Below are 25,044 nucleotides of genomic sequence, written 5' to 3'. Positions count from 1 at the left end.
CATTTGAGTAACATGGAGGCTGTCAGGAGGGAATGCTTAGGCACAGTGCTGCACTAGGCCTTGTTCTTATTTCAGGTGTATAGGCTCACAAGCATAGTCATTAGTATCAGGGGCTCACTGTTGAACCCTCATTCCTTCCTGGTCCTTACTGTTGCACCTGGGGGACTGCCGCTGCTCCCCTAGGGACCATGACAGAGCTCCCCCGCCCCGGTCAGGAACCCAGTACACCCCCAGCTGTTGTTTTTAATTGTTTCCACTATGAGTATATCCAAACATTTCCATGCACCCTGGACACATGCCCTGTATAACTCCCTGTCAACCATATATCCCCTGTCAATAACATCCCATACCAGTATTCCTCCACTGCCATTGTTGAACCACTCTGTGATCCAAAGCTTCCTGAAAAGTGAAGTCCAATATAATGTCAGGTTCCCTTAATAGTAAAATGGAGTATAGCGATGAGTTTAAAGGTTAGCTATAGAATACATATTGATTTGGAAAAATTCTACATCCTATCTTTTTCTTTTCTTTTTTCCTAAATATTGAGCTTCTCTTCACAAGAGCCTTAGATCATAGTAATTCATATATACAATATACAGTACTCCAACATATCCATCATAAAACCTTTTCCATTCCACAGCGATAATCTTTTAACTTATTCATATCATATTTACTGAAACTGATGTACAGATATTGAGACAATAGCTTTCAAACAAGGTAACATTTGTGTTTACATTGTGGTTTATACTTTAGGCTATACAGTTTTCTAAATTTTTTAGTTATCCTATTTTTTACATTATGGTTTACATTATTAGTCTGTCATCCCCTATATGTTTTTGGTGTAATATTACATGTTTTATATCCATCCTTGTGTACTTTGTGAAATACTTCTTTTGCCCTCACATTTACTTTGGTTCCATCTATTCAATATCTATTTCCCCCTCCCCTTGGGCCCCACAGTGACAGTCAATCTTCATTTCTTGAGGAGCCATGTTCAGAGATACTTGCAACAGTGCTGAGGGCTTGACTTGCTCAACTGCCCTAATGCCCTGGGAGCCACCCTTTCTCTTGAGAGATACAGTTCCCTCTATTTGATGGCATTAGTCCTCCCCAGGATATGGGTCTACCTTCACTCTCATTGTATGGGATTCTACCCAATGGTATAACCCACTCTGGCAAAATGAGTATACAGATATTCCCTAGGGGTCTGTCCTGCATCAGATTATCCCATTTCAGTATCTTAAACAGGTAACTTTCCTAATTATATTTTGAAAAGGTTTTCTCAGCATTTTACTCTCAACCAACACCAGGCAATCTCCTATGTTCATATGTTGCCCCTCCCTCCCCCCAATTTCCTGGGCAATATTACCCATCCGCCCATCCCTAGCCCCCCTCAAACCCGCAAAGCCCCACACAAAGGTAACCATATGCCCCCATTTTATCTCTTCCTTATGCACATACTTACCGCCAGCTTATCATAGATTTCACCCATGTAGATGTCAGCTTACATCCTTCCTCTATCCCCGATTTCCTATAAGGCTATTTTCCAGTCTCTAGCTCTCTGAGGCAGCTTGCTTATTTCATATCATTGAGTTCATGTAGTATTTGTCCTTCAATGCCTGGGTTGCTTCACTCAACATAAGGTTCTCAAGATTCATCCATGTTAGCAAATGGGTTTGTACTGTATTTGTTCTGAAAGCCGAGTAGTATTCCATTGTATGTATATACCACATATTATTGATCCACTCATCTGTTGATGGGCATTTAGGTTGATTCCAACTTTTGGCGATAGTGAACAATGCTGCTATGAACATTGGTGTACATATATCGGTTTGTGTCCTTGTTTTCAGTTCTGCTGTGTATATACCCAGCAGTGATATTGCTGGGTCATATGGCAAATCTATGGTTAGTTTTTTGAGAAAGCACCAAATTGTCCTCCAGTATGGTTGGATCCTTCTGCATTCCCACCAGCAGTAGATGAGGGTTCCCATTTCTTCACAACCACTCCAGCATTTGTATTCTTCTGATTTTTTCATAGTGGCCAATCTTATGGAAGTAAGATGGTATCTCATTGTAGTTTTGATTTTCATTTCCCTGATAGCTAAAGATTTGGAGCATTTTTTCATGTGCTTTTTAGCCATTTGTATTTCTTCTTTGGAGAAGTGCCTGTTTAAATCTTTTTCCCATTTTTTAAATGGGTTGTTTATCTTTTTATTTTCAAGATAAAGGAGTTCTTTACATATGCAAGTTATAAGTCTCTTTCGGATATATGGTTGCCAAATATTTTCTCCCATTGTGTTGGTTCCCTTTTTACTTTCTTGACAAACTCCTCTGAGGTACAGAAGGCTTTAATTTTGAGGAAGTCCCATTTATCTATTTGTTCTTTTACTGCTTGTGCTTTTGGTGTGATGTTCATGAAGCCATTTCCTATTACAAGTTCTTGTAGATGTTTCCCCACACTGCTTTCCAAGGTCTTTACGGTCTTGGCTCTTATATTTCGGTCTTTGATCTATCTTGAGTTGATCTTTGGATAGGGTGTGAGAAGGTAATCCTCTGTCATTCTTCTACATATGGATATCCAGTTCTCCAGGCACCATTTGTTGAATAGGCCATTCTCTCCCAGTTAAGAGGGTTTGGTGACTTTATCAAATATTATATGGCTATATATCTGAGGTTCATTTTCAGAACTTTCAATTCAATTCCATAGTCTGTGTGTCTCTCCTTATGCCAATAGCATGCTCTTTTCATTATTGTAGCTTTGTAGTATGTTTTGAAGTCAGGTAGTGTGATTCCTCCAATTTTGTTTTTCTTTTTCAATATGTCTTTGGCTATTCAGGGCCTCTTTCCTTTCCAAATAAATTTCCTAGTTAGCTTTTCTAGTTCCTTAAAGAAGGCTGTGTTAATTTTTATTGGGATTGCATTGAATGTGTAGATCAGTTTTGATAGGATAGACATCTTAATAATATTTAGTCTTCCTATCCACGAACAAGGACTATTCTTCCATTTATTTAGGTCTTCTTTGATTTCCTTGAACAGTCTTGTATAGTTCTCGGTGTATAAGTTTTTTACATCTTTAGTGAAATTTATTCCTAAATATTTGATTTTTTTATTTACTACTGAGAATGGTATTTGTTTCTTGATTTCCTCCTGATCTTGCTCATTATTGGTGTACAGAAATACTACTGATTTGGGGGCATTGATCTTATAACCTGCGACTTTACTAAACTCATTTATGAGTTCTAGAAGCTTTGTTGTAGACCTCTCAGGGTTTTCTACGTATAGGATCATGTCATCTGCAAATAATGAAATTTTGACTTCTTCCTTTCCAATTTGAATGCCTTTTATATCTGGTTCTTGCCTCAGCGCTCGAACAAGTACTTCTAAGACAATGTTAAATAGAAGGGGAGAGAGTAGGCATCCTTGTCTTTTTCCTGACTTTAGAGGGAAGGATTTTAGGATTTCTCCATTGTAAACGATATTGGCTGTTGGTTTTTCATATACACTCTTTATCATGTTCAAAAAATTTCCTTGTATTCCCAACTTTTGGAGTGCTTTTATCAAGAAAGGGTGCTGTATTTTGTCAAATGCTTTTTGTGCATCTATAGATATAATCATGTGATTTTTTCCCTTCAATCTGTTTATATGGTGTTTTATATTGATTGATTTTCTTATGTTGAAACATCCTTGCATACCTGAAATGAATCCCACTTGATTGTGGTGTATAATTCATTTAATGTGTTGTTGAACACAATTAGCAAGTATTTTGTTAAGTATTTTTGCGTCTAGGTTCATTAGAGAAACTGGTCAGTAGTTTTCCTTTCTTGTGGTGTTTTTGTTTGGCTTTGGTACTAGGGTAATGTTAACATCATAGAAGGATTTAGGCAATGTTCATTCTGTTTCAATTTTTTGGAAGAGTTTCAGCAGGATTGGTGTTAGTTCTTTCCGGAATGTTTTGTAGAATTCACCTGTCAAGCCGTCTGGCCCTGGGCTCTTCTTAGTTGGGAGGTTTTTTTTTTTTTTTTTTTTTAGGATTGAAAGTGTAATTTTATTTAGATGTTACTTGTTCATAATCCACTGTAAGATAATATAAACAGATAAAAATTGTTTAACAGAAGTTAATTGTTTTCTTTTAAATACCACTTTAAATTCAATTTACAACAGCATTGGTAATACTGGAAGATGACAGGTACTTTGATTTAGAGAACAAAAATTATTTGCTACTCTGGCTGATACATTCCCACTAGTCTTGAATGGATTAAAATGTATCATGTATTTCAGTTGTATATTATTACAAAACTTTCACACAACCTAGCCACTTGGTGCTCAGAAAAGATACTGAAGCTGTAAAATTTTACTGAAATGAAAATGTTAATTCGTTAACCACATCCTTACTTAAGAAAAATGTAAGTGTACCAAATCTTATGGTTTGGGCTTAACACTGCAAAATCACACTGTACTGCTCAGCCACATCATGTGGGTGCAGCTAATGTGTGATACCAAGAAATCATTTCACCTCCTCTGCCTAAGTCTATGCTATAAGGAAAAGGCTGATGAGAAGTTAAATTAAAATACACGAAGGGAAATAAAACTGGAGACAATTTAATATAACCCTACTGTTTATAACTGCCCTTTCAAACATACATTAATAGATGTGGAATATGCTTTCAAATGTTTTTCTCCATTTATTTTGGTAAATACTTTTTGAGTATTCAAAAACTTCACTTTTCATGCAGTAGCACAATTTAGGAAACATCTGGATTTAAATTTTAGAATAAATCCATTTTGCTGAGAAAAATACTCCCAAAATAACCTAAACTGGATTCATTTCCCACTCTTTTTAAAAACTGCATAATACACAGGGCAAAGCTTTTTCACTAGGCCTAAAATCAAGTTGAAATTACTTTGTTGATTAAACTATAGGAAGGCAACAAATAATTATCAAGCTTATGAATATTTAGGAATAATGTGCCAATCACTTTATTGTAATAAGATATAAATAGAAGAAATCATGACATGGGTAGTAGCTTTAATATGTTCTTCCATCCTGAGTACAAAAGGGCCTTAAAGAACACAGAAGCGTTACTGAATATAAGTTCTAGAAAGTTCCAGGTAACTCCTAAGACAAAATGTAATAAAGACAAAATATAATAATAAACATAAAATAAAACTAAAAGTGGTCAAGTCCCAAGAATAATGCCAACACAGTAGGCTCTACATTAAGAAAAAAAAGGAAGAGAGAAATTTTTAAAAAAATTGTTACCTATTACTTATATTCTAGAAAATGATGGCGACCAGTCAAATGGTGCCTAGCTCTAAGAACAGAAACTCCAGAAGCATGTGCCTAAAAAGCTAGTAGAGCTAAGAAGACACAGATAAGCAGTATAAGCATGGTCTTGGAAAGGGGACGGAGACATTAGGTTTTCTGAGTTTCAAAATCTCAGTGACTACAACCCATACCCCAGCTTCCTAAGAAGCCTGCCCACAAGCTGCGTCAGCACTCAAGAGGCACACACACTGGACGGGATTCAGGGGCCGGCCGATGTCCCAAGGAGACCTCAACCAACAAAAACCCCTTTTGTGATCCCGTTTGCATTTACCATCAACCCAAATAACTGTTTTTAACTAAGTCTTCTTTCCTTCACTGTAACTGACAGTCTCTAGTAACAAGTTATCTGTTGGAAATGGGGTCTGGGAGTAGCAATTCCTTGGAGAGTAAGGTGTTTTGTGCAGTCATATTCACAATCAAAGCATGGGCATTTACTGATTCTGAACAAGCAGTTACCCTTCACGCAGAATTGCAAAATAGAAGCTGATTCATGAGTTTGCCAAGGGCTTGTCTCTAAATCCCCCGGTGGGAGAAGGGTGGGCGGGAAGATCTGCTACAGCTGCAGGGCTCAGCCAGGTGCTTTTGTGAGGTACTTTTTAAAACTGAACCTGCCAAAGACAATCTGAGACAAAAGAACTGTGTGCTTCTAGGCCAGGGCAAAGGCCCTGCTTGTGGGTTACTGGTCCCTAATCTGACCACAGTACCATGAAAAGTGGACAGCTGTCACACCAACTTTCACTTGAACCTATGTTTCCAAAATTCAGACCAAGAGGAGGAGGCACCTTGAGCATTCTCTGCAGCATGTACCTCCCGTCAGGCCCTCCGGCTACTTGATGCCTGTGTGTGCTCGGCGCCGGGGGTGCAAGCTGGAATGGTCTTCAAATATTTTGAATATCATCCCCAATGTCCCTGAAGGCAAAAAGGACCCTGTTTTTTTCAGTACTACTGAGCTGCTGACCCCTTCCACAGAAATCAACATTTAGGTCAATGCCTAAAGGGTGAAGGAAAATTACCGCGGAATCCTGCCTATAAAGGGACCCATCCAATGTCACAATTTATAAGAACGTGCAAAGGAAGTTAAAATTATTCAACGGAACATACAAATTCACTTGGAGGCAACCAAGCCAAGAAACTGAAAGCAGAAACATTTGCCTCTCCTCACTTGTTCAATCTTTCCCTCTGGGACCAAACATCTTCTGAAAAACATTTTTTAAAAATGTAAAACAATATCACTTATGGCTCGGAAGACATCACTCTGACACACAGTCGTTAATCCTGCAAAGACCTAACAACCAAGCAGCTTCACAAACACACAACAAGTCTGCAGAATTATAATAATCAGTAAGAGTAAACTCAAACTGCACTAAATACTTTCATGGCCAAGAAGAAAGCAAAATGTTGTTTCCAGGACAATGCAATAATTACAGCGTATTTCTTCATGTGCAGCACGATTTGCTATGTTTAGTGGCACTTAAGTATTACACAGTAAATACTGAAAAAACCCAGAAGTTTTGGATGTGCAGAAGCAATATCACATTATTAATACAAAAGTTGCTAAGCTACAGGATTATAATACTGCTATTTAAGTGTTGAGACCACTTCGAGTTTTCAACACGCTTCCAGCTCACGGAGTTCTGGCTGGCAGCCAGCACTGCCACAGGGCCACCTGCACGTGGCGGACCGTGGGTGCCGCTCAATCTGACCAGTCGTTTTCGTCAAACTCTGAGTCATCGTCAGAATCGCTGTACTCGACAGCAATGCGCCGGGAAAGAATCGTGGCCACGTCGTTCCCGACAGGCTCCCGCTTGGCCTCTTGCTCGCGCTGCTCTTGCACCTTTTTCAGCTGGATTCCCATTCGAATGGCAGCAAGGAGATCGCTCCGAGCATCGCTTACAGGTGGCTGTGCAGCTTCTGGTCGCTTGGCCTCGGCGACAGGGGGGGCGTGCAGAGGGGAGGACGAAAGAGAGGAGCCCGCCCCAGGAGGACCCGGCGGGGGCGGGGGCGGGCCTGGTGGGGGCGGGGCCGTGACCACCAGCCCAGAGGCGGGGGGGGTGAGCGGGGGCCGTGTACGTGGGGCCAGCGGACGTGGGGAAGGACGGCGGCACGGGCATCTGGAGAGGACTAACAAACGCAGTTTGTGCTGAAGGGATCATGGGAGGCGGTGGTGGAGGGGGCGGTCCTGACGGGCTGTGATATTCAATGATCTGCGCCGGGAGCATCCCGAAGTCGGCCGCCTGGGGGGGGCGGCGGCGGCGGCTGCTGCGGCCTGTTGAGGGCCGGGTGCCTGGCGGAGCCCGGGGGCAGCCTGTACTCCTGCTCAGGGGCCTGGGTCGCCGCCGGCCGCATAAGAAGGGGTCGCCGGCTGCGGGTGCAGAGAGTGGTTCGGAGTGGCCGGGTAAGAGTAGTCTGTGACATCGGACGTGTGCGATCTAGTGTCTGGGGACAGCGATCCCTCGGAAGACGCTCTGTGGTACACGCTCTGAGACAACCTGTTGTCAGGTCTAAGCTCCTTGTCATATGCCATCATATTCCACTCCTGGCGCCTGTTCCTGGCTTTTCTAACCTTTTTCACCTCATGGGTTGTGCCATCTACACGCTTTTGCTCCTTTTGTCGCCTTTTCTCTTTTCTTTTGTCTTCTGTGTCTTGTAGCATTTTTTCTTTCCAGAGGTCAAAGAAATAGGAAGGATCGGTGTAAAATTTCAGCCCATCCTTCTTTTCATCTCTGTACGGTGTAAGAATATTCAACGGAGGTGGCTTATCGCTCTGGTTATAAATGTCAGCCACAGGATTGGGGATGCTGTTCTTTGAAACCACCTGCTGGTCCTGTACTGTGGAACTTTTGAATGCTTTTTTCATGTTGATATCCTGTAGTGACACCTCTTCCACAGTGTGAATCCAGCTGGGTAACTTTGACAGCAAGGCGATCGATTCTGTCTTGAAGAGAATTCGCTCTCATGTAGAAGTTGTTAGCCTCATTAAACAACTCACCAAATATGTCTTCGGCATGTTTGCTCAGGCTGCTCAGCTGGCGTATGACGGCAGCTAGAGTGCTGTTGGTCACGCATTCGAGTTCGCTGGTGATTCCTTCCGGCAAAGCTCCACGGCACAGGTGCCGGTGCTCGATGCTCCTCTTTACCAAGGGCATGGCTCACAACAGGTTGCAGAAATTTTCCTCAGTTAGCATCGCTACTTTGATTCAGATATCCACAGTAACAGCGGCCCCAGGCTCGGCTGCCCGCGCCGCGCCGCGCCAGTTGGGAGGTTTTTAATGACAGATTCTATCTCTTCACTTGTGATTGATTTGTTGAGATCATCAATTTCTTCTTTCATCAATATAGGCTACTTATGTGTTTCAAGGAATTTGTCCATTTTCTCTGAATTGTCATTTTTGTTGGAATATAGTTTTTCAAAGTATCCTCTTAAGATAGTCTTTATTTCTGTGGGGTCAGTGGTGATATCTCCTTTCTCATTTCTTATTTTGTGTATCTCCATCTTCTCTCTTTTTTTCTTTGTTAGTCTCACTAAAGGTTTGTCAATTTTATTGATCTTCTCAAAAAACCAGCTCTTGGTCTTCTTTATCTTTTCCAGTGCTTTCTTATTTTCTATTTCATTTAGTTCTGCTCTTATCTTTGTTATTTCCTTACTTCTTCTTCCTGTGGGATTACTTGTTGTTTTTTTCCTAATTCCTCCAAATGTGCAGTTAGTTCTTCAATTTTTGCTCTTTCTTCTTTTTTGATGTATGAATTTATGGCTATAAATTTCCCTCTTAGTACTACTTTTGCTGCATCCCATAAATTTTGGTATGTTGTGTTATCATTGTCATTTGTTTCAAGGTAGTCATTGATTTCTTTTGAGATTTTCTCTTTGACCCACTGTTTTTCTAAGAGTGTGCTGTTTAATTTCCATATCTTGGTGTGAAATCCAGGCCTCTGGCCCTTGCAGATTTCCAGCTTCATTCCAGCATTGGTCAGAGATATTATTTTGTATGATTTTGATCTTTCTGAATTCACTAAGCCTTTCTTTGTGGCCTAGCATATGGTCTATCTTTGAGAATGATCCATGTGCGCTTGAGAAAATTGTATATCCTGCTGTGTTTGGGTGTAATGATCTGTATATGTCTTAGATCCAGCTCCTCTAATATACTGTTCAAATGTTTTGTTTCTTTAGTGATTCTCTTTTGAGATGTTCTGTCCAGAGTTGATAGTGGTGTGTTAAAATCCCCCACTATAATTGTAGATGCATCTATTCTTTCACTTAGTTTTTCCAGCATTTGCCTCACGTATTTAGAGGCGCCCTTGTTAGGAGCATAAATATTTATGATTGTTCGTTCTTCTTGAGAGATTTTCCCTTTCACTAATATGTAGTATCCTTCTTTGTCTCTCACAATTGTTTCACATTTAAAGTCTTTTTTGTCTGATATTAATATAGCCACTCCTGCCTTTTTTTGGTTATTATTTGCTTGTAAGATTGTTTTCCAACCTTTCACTTTCAGCTTCCATGAATCTCTGGGTGTAAGATGTGTCTCTTGTAGACAGCATATAGATGGGTCATATTTCCTTATCCAGTGTCCCAGTCTGAATCTTTTGATAGGTGAGCTTATTCCATTGACATTCAGTGTTATTAGTTTCAAGGAATTATTTATGTTAGCCATATTTTGATTGGACTTGGGTTTTTCATATTTTGTTTGTTTGTTTTTTCTTCTCTTTTTGTCTTTTTTGTTGCTCTTACACTCTCCTCCAACTCTGCCTGTCCTGTTTTTTCATTTCTTCCTGCAGAACTCCCTTTAGGATTTCTTGAAGGGGAGGTTTCTTGTGGCATACTCTTTCAGTTTCTGTTTATCTGTGAATATTTTGAACTCTCCATCATTTTTGAATGCTAATTTAGCTGGATAGAGTATTCTTGGTTGGAAATTTTTTTTCCTTTAGTACCTTGACTATATCATACCACCGCCTTCTTGCCTCCATGGTTTCAGATGAGAAATCAGCACTTAATCTTATGGAACTTCCCTTGTATGTGATGGTTTTCTTTTCTCTTGCTGCTTTTAGAATTTTCTCTTTGTCTTGAGCATTGGATAATTTGACAAGTATATGTCTTGAGTTGGGCTTGTTGGGGTTAATGATGATTGGGGTGTGCTCTGGTTCTTGGATATGTACATCTGTCTCTTTCAGTAGATTAGGGAAGTTTTCAGCCATTATTTCCTGCAACACCCCTTCTGACCCATTTTCCTTCTCCTTCTGGGATGCCTATAATACGTATGTTTGTGCGTTTTGCATTGTCATTCAGGTCCCTAAGTCCTAGCTGGTTTTTTTATATCTTTTTATCGATCAATTCTACTGTTTGATTTCCGATGTACTCTCTTCCACATCACTAATTCTCTGCTCTGCCTCTTCTAATCTGCTGTTAATTGCTGTGAGTGTATTTTTGATTTCTTGAACTGTGGTGTTCATTCCCATCATATCTGTTATCTTTTTGTGTATGTCTGCAATTTCCTTCCAAGTGTTGTCTTCATATTGTTAATCTCTTCCTTTACGTCATTAAATTTCTCTGTGATATATGTTCTGAGATCTTTAATTACTTGTGCAAAGTTCTGCTCCCCTTCCTGGTTTTTAGTTTGTCCATTCGATTCAGCCACGTTTTCCTGATTACTGGTTTGGTTTGTAGATTTTTGTTGCTGTCTCATCATCATTTTATCTTGACGGGTTTAATCAGTTCCTTAGCTTCTTTGTCTAGTCTTGGGGATTTATTAGCTGTTGTTTTTGCGTAAGTGTTATGTCTTCTCTTTGTCACTTTGTTCTTCTTATTCTAATTTCTTATTGCTGGCTGAGTTCACTTTGAAGGAAAGTATTAGGGTCTGGGAAAGGCAATTGTGTAAGCAAGGAAAATGTGTAAAATAGTATTGGTAATAAATGTTAACAGAGCAACAATATGAGATCTGGGAGGATGGATATTAGATTCATGTAAGTTGTATAGAGTCATAGCAGTAGGTAGAGCACCTATAATGAGGTAATCGACTGAATATGGGAGGAATATGGTATGAATTAAAAAGCTAGTGTTTTCATTGGAGAGGGAAAGAGAAAAGAAAGGCAATAGTTTTAAGAGTGGATAAAAGACAGAAAACAAAACAAAGGTATTAGAAATTAAGATTTAGACAATTTGGGGCTCAAAGAAAGGGAAGTGGAATATAGGAGAGACAGTAGATGATGGAGGATATCAAGATGTGGGGGAAAGGGGATAGTGTAGGTAGCCAAAATCAATTCACAAAGAAATGAGGCAACAGAGGATGAGGAAACCCAGCAAATGTGAGGTGTTCCCTGCTGCACCTACTGTATAATTAAGATAAAATAAAATAACAAGAAAATGAGGGACAAGAGAGAAGAAAAAAAAAAGAGAAGAAAGAAAGAAAAAAGGAGGTGGGTAAAGGGAGGGGAATAAGTAAGGAAAAGAAAAAAATATATAGAACAACCACAACAGCAGCAACAAAAAACTCCCCTAAATAACTGAAAGAAAAAAAAAAACACTTTGGGGGATGCAATGGGAGAAAAGACAAGGAGATAATGCAATGTTAGCAATCAGGACAATAAATAAAAAATAAAATAAAAAGAAAACAAAACAAAACAAAAAAACAAAAAAGGAAAAAATGCAAACGTTGAGGGCTAAGACATTCAAGGACCTCAAATGGACCTCAGGGCGTGATGGATTCAGGGATGGGAATTCTGTGATATTGAAGACTCAAGAGGTGTGAGTCTCTGGGGTGTGGGCCACCAAGGTTTAGGGGACTCAGACCTGGCAACTCAAATCTGGTTAACAGGGAGCCTGGGGGCACTGCAGTGCAACACAGACTTCAGGAATCCCCGCAGCTGGGTGTCAGCCCTATGGGGGAGGTCACATCCATAAACTCTGACCTGTGTGTCAGAACCCCATACTTCACCCTCTCACTTGGGTCTCTTCTGTGGCTGTATCACCAATTCGACTTCAGGACTCCTCCCGCCCTGCAAGCCCCCCGAAATGGCCACCTGGCCACCTGGGGGCGCCTCTACACTGCAGCCGATTTAATGACACTGCAGATCCGTAGCCAGGCCCTGGGGGCGGGGCTCCAGCCAGAAATGCCGATATCAGAGTCCACGACCGAAATTCCCACGCTTCACAAAGTATTCCCCTGATCGGCTTCCAGATGTCTCCCACCCTACCAGTCCCTGAAACAGCCTCCTGGTGACATCTCTTTATTACAAGCAATTTAAGGTTGCTTTAGATCGGCAGCTGGCCTTGGGGGTGGGGCTCTAGTCGGAAGCGCTACTATTTGTGTCCACAATCAAAAATTCCCCGCCTCACAATAAAACTCCCATCTGTCTCCCCAAATCGGTCTGCAAAGGCCTCCTACTCTGTTAGACCCCCAATAGCCCGCTCAGGGCTTATAAATTCCCCAGCACCACAGAGCCTCCAGGAATCGCAGCTGCAGCACCGGTACCACAGCTCCGCCCACCCCAAGAGGTAGCATCCCGCTCGCAGCCCCCACCTCCGTGTAATAGAGCCTCAATTTTATCTTATACACGAATTTTCTGTTACCTTCCCATGAAATCGATGTCCAGACACCTCCTGCCCTGCAAAATCCTGAAACAACATGGTCCTGAAGAATTTCCAATGCTGCCCAGCCGCTTCTTTGCAGGAGAGCTTATCAGGTGCGCTCACTCAGCCACCATCTTGCCCCGTCCTCCCATATTTGTTTTTTAATTGTCATATACCTAGGGACTAACTTAGCACTTGACATATACAGGTCATCTGCTTGATTTTCAAGTGCTAAACATAGAATATAAATCTGCACTTTAAATCATGGGAAAAAAAACAAATCATGCACTTGATAGAACTTTCATTGTCCCTAAAGCTTGAAAGGAGTTAGTCCCATATCTTCTGACTTTTGTCCTCTCTGGCAAAGCAAGTTGTGTGTGTGGGGGGGGCACACAATTCAAGGCCAATAGAGTTGGCAGGCCAAGAATCAACACCAATCTCTTGCTCTCTCTTTCTTCTCATTTTCTTTCTTTCACTTTCTCTCTCCATAACTATCTTATATCTCTTTGTGTGTCTCTGTCCTTCTTTCTCTGTCTCTCTTTCTCTATCAGTCTATTTTGCTGTCTTCTGTTCTGCTTTCCCCTCTCCCTTTCTCTCCTTCTCTCCATACCTGTCCCATTCCTCCCTCCCTTACTCTTTAAAAAAATTAAGAATTTAGGGAATTGAATTTTGAATCATAATTCCTGCATTTACAGGTGTGAGCAATTATGTTGTGCCAGGCCCCAGTGATCACAGTGGCAGTTCTTCATTGACTGTCCTCTTTATGGCAGACCAGCAAGCTTCTAGTAGCATCAGTGGGGAAGTGTTTCTGCGGGTCTATATTTAGGCCACAAATGTTGGAGCGATATTTTGAATGTCACCCATGGAAACCTAGACAACACCAGCAACATGCAGTGATAAAGAGAAGATATATGAGAAGTTTCCGGGAAAGTCAGTGGAGTAGGGAGCTCCAGGACAAACTCTTCCTCCAAAAACAGCTATTGGACAATCAGAAACTATCTAAAATAACTCTTCTGGGCTCCTGAGACCAGAAGAGGAACTGTATAAACCCAGAAAAGAGTAAGATGAAGAGAATAAGAAACTGCAATTAAAAAAAAAAAAACTGAGTGGCTTTTGTTGTGGCGACCAGAACCATATGCCACTCTCCAGGCAAACTACCTCAGGTCTGGCCTTTGACTAGCTGCTGAGGGAGGAGAAGGATGTTGAGGCCCTCCGCCCCAAGAACAGGGTAGGTCAAGGTCAAGTATTGTTTGATTAGGGGAATTTAGATCATTTATTTCCAACTCTAAGCCAAGTTTAGCTGGCCCTTAGAGGAACCACCACAAACATTGTTTCAACTCCACCCATGAGAAGTGCAGAGCCAGTGGAAGTTTAAAGTCACAGTACCAGTCACTTCTGTGATCAGTTTGCTAAAGAGCAACATCTGCTGAGCAATTAAGGAAAGTACAACTTCAGGGAGTCAGCAAAATCCCTTTTTGGCATCTTTCCTGACCCTCTCTCTAGGTCCTGTTTGAGTTGGGCTGTTCTGCCTTTGTGGGTCCCTGCCCATGTTTTGGTGGGGAAAATTTGACTCAGAAAAGTCCTCACTGTGGTGGCCTTCTTCCCAGAATTTTCACTATAGGCAAAAGCAAATAGAGACAATGAAAGAGGAGTGAAAAATGAAGAAAGAAGCAAACACAATACAGAGGCAGAATGAAAACAAACAGAACAAATCAAGACTCCCAGAGAAGGAACAGAGGATATGAGGCATTCTCTAGGGGATAGAACAATGCATAAACAAAGAAAATTTTAAAATTTTACCAAATACCCAGGGCATGAGTGAGATATAGAAGAGTTGAATAAATTTAACCCCTTCAACATGGTCAATCCTAAAGACCTAGAATAAATTGAACCAAGTGTCAAAGAGGACATTAACACAAAGCTAATCAACAATGAAACCCTAAACAAGGGAGAGAAATTGACCTTCACAGTAAACTCATGAAGATAATCAGATGCATAGACATCGGCAAAAAATTACAAGCCACACTAAGAAACAGGAATATATACTGGCTCAGGGAAAAAATTAAAAAGTAAGGGGATATTCAGAATTTGGAATAACTAATTAAAAATCTTCAAACAAATCTTCTAAGTAAGGAGTGGGGAGTGGGGGTGAGGTATGTGGGAAACTCATATTTTTTAATGTAACATTTTTTGCGATCTATATATCTTTAAAAAAAGGAAATTTAATAAGAAATAAAAACAGAAAAGGAAGAAAGGATATCAAGAAGACACTGGGGGTGGCAGACTTGGCCCAATGGTTAGGGCATCCGCCTACCACATGGGAGGTCTGCAGTTCAAATCCCGGGCCTCCTTGGCCCATGTGGAGCTGGCCCATGCACAGTATGAATGTGTGCAAGGAGTGCCGTGCCACACAGGGGTGTCCCCCACATAGGGGAGCCCCACACGCAAGGAGTGCGCCCCGTAAGGAGAACTGTCCAGCACAAAAGAAAGTGCAGCCTGCCCAGGAATGGCGTCACACACACAGAGAGCTGACACAAGATGATGCAACAAAAAAAGAAACACAGATTCCCGTGCCACTGACAACAACAGAAGTGGACAAAGAAGAAAATGCAGCAAATAGACATAGAGAACAGAAAACCAGGGTGGCGGGGGAAGGGGAGAGGAATAAATTAATTAATTAATTTTTAAAATCTTAAAAAAAAAAGACACTAGGTGAGCATAAAGCAGAATTTGAAAATATAAAAAGAAATACAACAGAATATATGTGAATGAAATGCAAAATTGAAAGGATTAAAAATACCCTAGAGGCATACAACAGCAGATTTGAGCAGGCATAAGAAAGAATCAGCAAACTAAAAGATAAGACATTCAAAGTCTTACAAAGAGAAAGATAGAAAGAGAAAAGAATGGAAAAATAAGCAGAGTGTCAGGAAATTGAATAACAGTACAAAGAGCTCAAACATATGTATCCTGGATGTCCTAGAAGTAGACAAGATGGAAAAAGGAGCAGAAAGCGTGTTGAGAAAATAAAGGCTGAAAATTTCCCCACGCTTATGAAAGACATAAATACACATGTCCACCTGGGGGAGCAGCGGCAGTCCCCCAGGTGCAACGGCAAGAACCAGGAAGGAAGGAGGGCCCAACAGTGGGCTCCTGATACTAATGGCTATGCTTTTGAGCCTATACACCTGCAATAAGAATAAGACCTAGAGTAGCACTGTGCCTGGGAGTTTCCTCCTGACAGCCTTCATGTTACTCAAATGTGGCCACTCTCACAGCCAAACTCAGCAAGTAGATGCAGTGCATTCCCCCCAGCGTGGGACATGACACCCAGGGATGAACCTCCCTGGTACCGAGGGATCACTACCACATACCAGCTGAAGATGCAACCAGAAAAGGACCTTGAATTAAAGGTTCAACATGGATCAGCAGAAGATCCCTGTCTACATATAATAACATGACTTCAAAATGCTGTTTGACCTAATGTAAGGGAGAAATGGAAAGGAGAAATGAGAATATAAGGCTATGAGTCTCTAAAAAAGAGTCTGGAGGTTGTCAGAAGGAATGCCCTTATGCACAACTGAGCAGAGTCTGAGAGACAGATAAAGTAGATACAACCCCAGGTATTGGTTCTTTTGAGGACTAATGAGACCCATGGGTACTATGGTCGTGGCAGATGGGGTTCACTGCCATGGCAGATGGCCCTTCTTTGGAGCTGGTGTTTCTGCGTGATGGAATTAGACTCAGAGGGGATCTCTTTTCACAAGACTTGCATGCTACTTTATTGGAATTGTAGTTGGTGCTGGGGTTTTAGATATATTTAGGGGATTTGAATCTCTGGACTGATAATATAACACCCAGGCCCAGAGCCTCAACAGACTTCAGCTCCTACACTTTGATTTATTGGACTTACCCCACTCAGCTAACATCAAGTTGAAGAAGGTCAACCACCACACCATGGAGCCTAGAGTGTCTACAACTGAAAGCAGGAGGAGTGCATCCAGCATCCATGTGGAATCTAAGCCCCCACTTGACATAGATGTGCAATGGACATAACCAATCCAATGTCCACAGAGAAAATGTGGAATGGGTGTGGGAAGGGTAGCCATGGTGGCAGCTGGGTTTGGGGAATGGGAGGAAGAGATGAGATGTGGAGGCGTTTTCAGGACGAGGAGATGTCCTGGGTGGTGCTTCACGGACAATTATGGGACATTGTAGATCCCCCCAGGGCCCACTGGATGGAACGTGGGAGAGTGTGGCCTATGATGTGGACCATTGACTATGGGGTGCAGTGATGCTCAGAGATGTACTTACCAGGTGCAATGGATGTGTCATGATGATGGGAGAGAGTGTTGCTGTGGAGGGAGTGGGGGGTGGGGGTGGTAGGGTTGAATGGGACCTCATATTTTTTTAATGCAATTTTTAAAAATAAATAAATAATTTTAAAAAAAAGTTATCTAACTTAAAAAAAAAAAAAATACACATGTCCAAAAATAAGAAATGTAGTGTCCTCCAACAGAAGAAATCCTAATAGACCTTCTCTGAGGCACATACTAATTAGAATGTCAAATGCCAAAAATAAAGAAACAGTCCTGAAAGGATCAAGAGAAAGTGATTTAGCAAATACAAGGGAATCTCAATAAGACTGTCAATTTCTCATCAGAAACCATGGAAGTAAGAGGGCAATGGTATGATATATTCAAGAAACTGAAAGAGAAAAGCTATCAACTAAAATTTCCTTATCTGGCAAAAATTTCATTCAAATATGAGAGAGAGTTTAAAATATTCACAGACAAACAAAAACTGAGAGCTCACCAAAAAAACAAGATGTACACTACAATAAATCCTGAAGGGAGCTCTTTGGGCCAAAAGGAAAAGACAGGAAAGAGAGAGAAATGGAGATGATAAGTAAGGATAAATAAAAGAGTAAAAAGAGACATAAAAATAATATATGACATAAAAATCAAAGGATAAAATGGTTCAAGTTAGTACTGCCTTTAGAGTAATAATATTGAATGTTAATGTATTAAACACATTATTCAAAAGACACAGATTGGCAGAATGGATTTTTAAAAAGTAATAATCATCTTGACGCTGTCTACAAGAGACTCAGCTTAGGCCCAAGGACATAAATAGGATGAAAGTGAAAGCTTGAAAAAAGAGCTGGGGTACCTATACTAATATCAGACAAAACAGATTTTAAATGCAAAATTGTTATGAGACAAAGAAGGACATTATAGATTATAAAAGGAGCAATCCACCACGAAGAAATAACAATCATAAATAATTATGCACCTAACCATGGTATCCCAAAATAGATGAGACAAACACTTGCAAAATAGAGTGAGAAATAGGCATCTCTACAATAATAGTTAAAGAGTTCAAGAAAGCACTCCCATCAATAAATAGAACATCTAGATAAAAGATCAATAAGGAAACAGAATTTTAATAATTTGATAAATGAATTAGACCTAACAGACATGTACAGAACATTGCAAACCAAATCAGCAGGATGTACACTCTTCTCAACAGAATAAAACACATGCTGTGTTCCAAAACTAATCTCGATAAATATTAAAAAACTGAAATTAGGTGGCGGACTTGGCCCAGTGGTTAGGGCGTCCGTCTACCACATGGGAGGTCCGCGGTTCACATCCCGGGTCTCCTTGACCCGTGTGGAGCTGGCCCATGCGCAATGCCGATGCTCGCAGGGAGTGCTGTGCCACACAGGGCTGTCCCCCACATAGGGCGCCCCATGCGCAAGGATTGTGTCCCGTAAGGAGAGCCGCCTAGTGCGAAAGAAATTGCAGCCTGCCCAGGAATGGTGCCGCACACACGGAGAGCTGACACAATAATATGATGATGCAACAAAAAGAAATACAGATTTCTGTGCCACTGACAACAACAGAAGCGGACAAAGAGGACACAGCAAATGGACACAGGGAACAGACAACTGGGGTGGGGGGGAAAGGGGAGAGAAACAAATCTTTTAAAAAAAAACAAAAAAACCTGAAATTATACAAAGCAATTTCTCTGATTCTAATCAAATGAAGCTAGAAAGCAATAACAGACAGAGAACTGGTAAATTCCAATTATAACACATTTTTAAAATATCAATGGGTCAAAAAGAAATTGCAAGAGAAAACAGTAAATATAAGGTAAATGTAAATGAAAATACAACATATCAAAACTTGTGGGAAACAGCAAAGACAGTGCTGAGAGGGAAATTTATGGACCTAAATGCCTAATTTAAAAAAGAGAGAGAACTAAAATCATAGACCTCACTGCACACTTGGAGAAACTAGACAAATAACAGAAAACTATCCCAAAGCAATCAGAAAGAAAGAAATAACAGAGATTAGAATAGAAATAAATTGAGAATAAAAAACAGTAAAGAGAATTAACAAAACCAAAAAGTGATTCTTTGAGATCAGTAAAATTGACAAGCCTTTAGTTAGTATGACAAAGAAAAAGCATGAGAAATTGCAAATAAATAAAATCAGAAATGAGAGGAGGGATACTACAACTGACACCTCAAGGGAAAAAAAAGGGGGCCATGAAAGGGTACTATAAACAACTATATGCCATCATATTAGACAACTTACAGGAAAAGGACAATTGCCTAGAAACATGAAAAACCTACACTGGGAAGTGGACTTGGCCCAATGGTTAGGGCGTCTGTCTACCACATGGGAGGTCCGCAGTTCAAACCCCAGGCCTCCCTGACCCGTGTGCAGCTGACCCATGTGCAGTGCTGATGCACGCAAGGAGTGCCCTGCCATGCAGGGGTGTCCCTCATGTAGGGGAGCCCCACATGCAAGGAGTGTGCCCTGTAAGGAGAGCCGCCCAGCATGAAAGAAATGTACAGCCTTCCCAAGAATGGTGCCGCACACATGGAGAGCTGGCACAACAAGATGACGCAACAAAAGGAAGCACAGATTCCTGTGCCACTGACAACAACAGAAGCGGACAAAGAAGAACACACAGCAAATAGACACAGAGAACAGACAACTGGGGTGGGGGGAAAGGGGAGAGAAATAAATAAATAAATAAATCTTTAAAATAAAAAACGTACACTGACTAGAGAAAAAAATAAAAGATTTCAACAGACCAATTAAAAGTGAAGAAATTTAATCAGTCATCAAAAACCTCCCAACAAAGAAAAGCCTAGGACCAGATGCTTTCACAAGTAAATTCTACCAATCATTCCAAGAGGAATGACTGGAATAATTGTTAGAATCATCCCCAACCCAAACCAAACCAAACCCTCCCTTGATATAGATAAAATCATCCTGAAAATATCCTCAGATAAGTCTCTTGCCTTATGCAGTGGGTCCCCTTGACGTACATGGTTCTTGAAGTTGTGGCATTGCACAAACACTACAAGCTTGGCCTCAAATAAAGAGAATAATATGAAAGACTCTGTGACTCTTAAATATCTATATGCTTGAAAAAGTCTGCTAAACTATTCAGCTTAATACATGATAACCTTCAAGGGAAAGGAATGATCACAAAAATTCATCAATAACCATATTAAAATTGTAGCAAAAAAATGTGAATATTTCAATTAACACAGAAAAAGAATTTTAAAAATCCAAACCTGCTTTCATTATAAAGCATTCACACAGCTTTACAGGAGGGAACTTCCTCAAATGACAAAGGGCATTTATGAAAGACCCAGAACTAAAATTAGAACTCAATGGTGAAAGACTGATAGGATTAAAAAAGAAAAAAAAAGATTCTACCAATCATGTCAAGAAGAATTAATTACAATCCTGTTCAACCTCTTTCAAAAAATTGAAGATGAGGGAACATTACCTATCTCATTCCAGGCAGACATCACTATAATACCTGAGACAGATAAAGTTACTGAAGGGAAAGAAATTTGCTGACCAATTTTTCTAATGAATATAGATAAAAAATCCTCAACAAAATACTTTTAAATCAAATTCAACAGCACAGTAACATAATTATATTGTATGATCAAGTGGGTTTTATCCCAGGTGTCCAAGGTTTAGCATAAGAGAATCAATTAAGGTCGCATTGATAAATCAAAGGGGAAAACACACATGATTATGTTGATTGAGGCTGAAAAGGCAGTGGACAAATCCAGCATCATTTCTTGATTAAAAACTCTTCAAAAGATAAGAATAGAAGGAAACTTCCTCAGCATGATAAAACGCATATATAAAAAACCCACAACTAATATTGTATTGTGAAAGATAGAAACTATTCATTCTAAGATTTGACACAAGGCAAGCATGCCTACTGTCACCACTGTTATTCAACATTGTGGTAGAAGTTCTTGGTAGAACAGTTATGTAAGAAAAAGAGATAAAATGCATCTAAATGGAAGAAATGAAATATTCATTATTTGCAGATGACAAGGTCTTATATATAGAAAATCTACAGCAAAGGCATTAGAACTAATAAATGAATTCAACAAAGTGTTGGGAAACAATATCAACACACAAAAATCAGTAGTGGTTTTATATGCTAGTAATGAGCAATCTGAGGAGGAAATCAGAAAAAAAAATCCACATATAATAGCAACTAAAAGAATCAAATATCTGGGAATAAATGTAAACAAGGATGTTGTGACAGTTTGAAGCTTTTTATGGATCCCAGAAAAGTTCATGTTCTGGAAAATAATCCATTCCTATGGGCATAGGACTCTTTGATTAGATTGCATTCATTTGTGAGATCTTTGATTGGATTATTCCAGTGAGACATGACCAAGAGTGGGTCTTGGTCTTCTTAGCAGAGACCTTCATAAATGGATGACAGAAAACAGAGACAGAGAAAAAGAGGCAGACAGAGAAATCCTGAGAAGCTAAGAAAGAGGTCTTAGTGGCAGGAGGCTTAACTCAGTAGAGCACAGAGGCACAGAAAGATGCCCCCTAGAGGCTGAGAGAGCAGGCCCATGAAGAACAAGAAGCTTAAGCAATGAGACCCAGAAGAGAATGGAGAGATGAGCAGCCTGGCATTGTGCTCTGCCATGTGTTTGTTTGCTCATAGCCTAGCTTGAAGAAAAAGTGAACTTGGAGGAGATAGTAGATACCAGCAGGTCTGCCATTGTGTCTTTTCATGTGGTAGGAGTCCAGGATCACCAGCAGCTAACCTTTGGTGAGACAACGTGATAGTAAGACCAATGTGTCAGCTCCACCAGGTAATGGTGCCCAGTTGTTTGAAGCAAGCATTGGGGTAATTGTAATACAAGGGCATTTCATGTACTTTAATCATCTGTGAGTTGATAGCATGGATGCCTGTTTACTTCTACAGTCAAAGGAGGAGATTGCCATCAGCAATGAGTGATGTCTCATCCAATCAGTTGAAGGCCTTAAAAAGGGAAGTGATTTCATAATTTAGAGAAAGAATTTCCTTCTCTATTTCAAACAGCCAGCTAAGAGCAGCTAGTTCCTGGGAAATTAATCAAAGACTCTCATCACAGCCCCTGGTGTGCAGCCTGCCCTATGGAATTTTGACTTGTGAAACTTCAGGATTGCATGAAACAATTTTACAAAATCTCATAGTATTTACATGTATCTCCTGATGATTCTGTTTCCCAAGAGAACCTGTACTGGGAGTAGTTCTTGAAAACAGAAACTTAAAAATAGAATTTCTGAATAAGTTCTGGTGGTTTTGCAATTGCCTCTCTACACTGATTAGTTTCAAGGACACTAATGAATCTCTTTTCAATAATCAAGAGGCCACTGACAGCCCATGGTGTGAGCTGGCAATAGAGATATGCAAAATATAACCACCAGATGTGAATGCTCGCATGCTTATAATAGGCAAGGATCTGGGTGAGAGTGCTTTTAGCACCTTAACAGAGTTTTGTGGAGTTAAAAGATACAATGATGGTGGCTAGCTCTTCCTAAATATGCTGGATGCAGTTACAAAAGAAAATGATGAGCTGAAGGCTACAAAATTTCAACTTAAGCACCACATGAATGATGTGAAAGTCTCTAAGTCCACTATGGAAGAAAATCGTGTTCCATGAAACCATAGACCTGAGATCTCTGAAAACCAGTTTTACAGTCTCATTGCATGAGTAGCAGACTTACAATGGAAACTAAAATCTCAACCTTGCAGGGTGTCTGCTATTAACATGAGGGCATTGATTGGAAAGAAGTGGAACCCTGAGGATTGGGATGGAGACATATGGCTGAGACTTTGCCAGATAAACCTGTAATGGTCTACCCTGAGACCACCCAATGTCAAGCTTGCATCACCCAACCTCCAGTCCAAGGAGTCCAGACCTCCTCTCCACTCTGAGGAGGTACCACCCAACCTCAAGCCTACAGTGCCCAATGTCCAGCCTGCCTCAATGAGTCCTAACCTCTCCCTTCCCTGATGGCCATCCAACCTCAAGCCTGCAATATTCAGTTTCCATCCTGCCCCAAGGAGTCTGGACTTATTCCCTGCCCTGAAGAAACCAACATCCTGCCTCCACCTTGCCCTGAGGAGTCTATCATCCAACCCTCATCAGAAGAGATCAATCTTGATTCACCAGATGAGTAAGGGAATGCCCTGAGGTAATTGGCTTGCAAGACACTGCTAATTCTTCTCCTTATCCATGCCCACCACCCCTCTTCTCATCCAGACCTATAACTAGACTGAAATCACAACAAGCCCTCCAAAAGTGAGATGTAAAGTGTGACCCATGAGGACTATACTATACTCTAAAAGAACTGCATAAGTTTTCCAGTTTATATAGGCTGAAATCAGGGAATATGTGTGGGAATGAATAATAAGGGTATGGTACACTGGTGGAAGGAATAAAGTTGGATCAGGCTGAATTTGTTGATATGAGTCCACTAAGCAGTATTTCTGGATTCAGTGTTATAGCTTGAAGGGTTAGAAAGGGCTCTAACAATTTGGGTGACTAATTGAAACATGAACCAAAAGATGGCCTACAATGCCTAATGTCAAGACACCCAATTTAATCAAATAACAGGAATCTCTATAATTTCCTAATATCAAGAAACATGCCCATCCAGAGGTTCATCACAGCAAAACATAAACAGGGAGAGAGATGAACCTACAGACTTTCACAAACACAGGCTCCCCATTGGGAACTATAAGGAGCAGAGACACATGGAACAGCCTTAGAATTCTCCTTTACTATTTACACAATGCACCATGTGATTTCTTCAAGCCCTAAGACATAGAGGACCTCATATCCACCCATAAGCCTAGGTTTATCAGCACAACCCATCCTCTCCCTGAATCCACATTCCAGACTTTTCCTGCTGCAGGAAGCCCTTTGAGATCTGAGCGCACCCCAGACCAGCTCTCTCCTGCCTGTGGCCCAGATGAAACCCAAGGGAAACATACCACCACCCTTTTCGCAGCAAAGCCTCCACCCAGTTCCTTTTCCTGTGGCCTACTTGCCACAGTTTGCTGAGTGATTCTCATCCTTTAGATAAGAGTGAGAATTTGAACCACACTCTGTTTCTGTCCTTTAATTGCACTGCTGAAGTTCCCAGTCTTAGCTTGAGTTGATGAACAAGTAATCTAATTGTCCTGTAGGGGAACACAAAACCCTAACATTTCCTACAAAATTTACATTTCAAAAATCCCCTCATCTCAATCCTTTTAAAACCTTCTATGCAGGTGAAGGCTTGACAGTCATCTAAGTAGTCCTTACCACCCAATTTAAGATTTCTTTATGGAAATTCCTGAAATGGAGCAACAGTTGTTTTGCCTCAGCCAAAGGTGAAGTGAAACAAAAAGGAAGATCCTATTTTTGTGTTCTCTTACACCTAACATCAGAGATTCTAGCCTAGAGAGAGCATAATTTCAATTTTTTGTAATGTGACCTTTAAGCCATAAAAAGGAAAGATTATTGAGTGATGAGAATCCATTTCCTTTTTGTTAGAGGCTTATAATAATTAACAAACTGTAGCTCAGTTTCCCCTGATATACACTGGGGAAAGGCTAACCGCATCCCCCTAAGTCTGCATGTCCAAGGACATGGCACTTCCCCACAGGTTAAACAAAGAAACCACATAGTAAAGGGAAATGGAAACCTTCCCTACCTGCATATCAGATGGAGATAAAATCCCTACAGAACAAAGAAACATCTGCTCCTACAGCATTCCCAGAAACCATAACTCCCTAGCCCACTATCCTCTAGTCATTATTAGGG

At 40.7% G+C, this 25,044-nt stretch overlaps 1 pseudogene; it reads right to left on the bottom strand.

Annotated features, from left to right (window-relative positions):
* Positions 1-6,301: 6,301 nt before the first annotated feature.
* Positions 6,302-8,568, bottom strand: LOC101435817 (actin-binding protein WASF3 pseudogene; annotated as a pseudogene).
* Between the last annotated feature and the right edge of the window lie 16,476 nt (positions 8,569-25,044).

The sequence above is a fragment of the Dasypus novemcinctus genome, chromosome 2, assembly GCF_030445035.2.
Source record: "Dasypus novemcinctus isolate mDasNov1 chromosome 2, mDasNov1.1.hap2, whole genome shotgun sequence".
Lineage (NCBI taxonomy): Eukaryota > Metazoa > Chordata > Mammalia > Cingulata > Dasypodidae > Dasypus > Dasypus novemcinctus.
The sequence above is the reverse complement of the archived record's forward strand: the minus strand, read 5'-3'. Positions and strand labels throughout refer to the sequence as shown.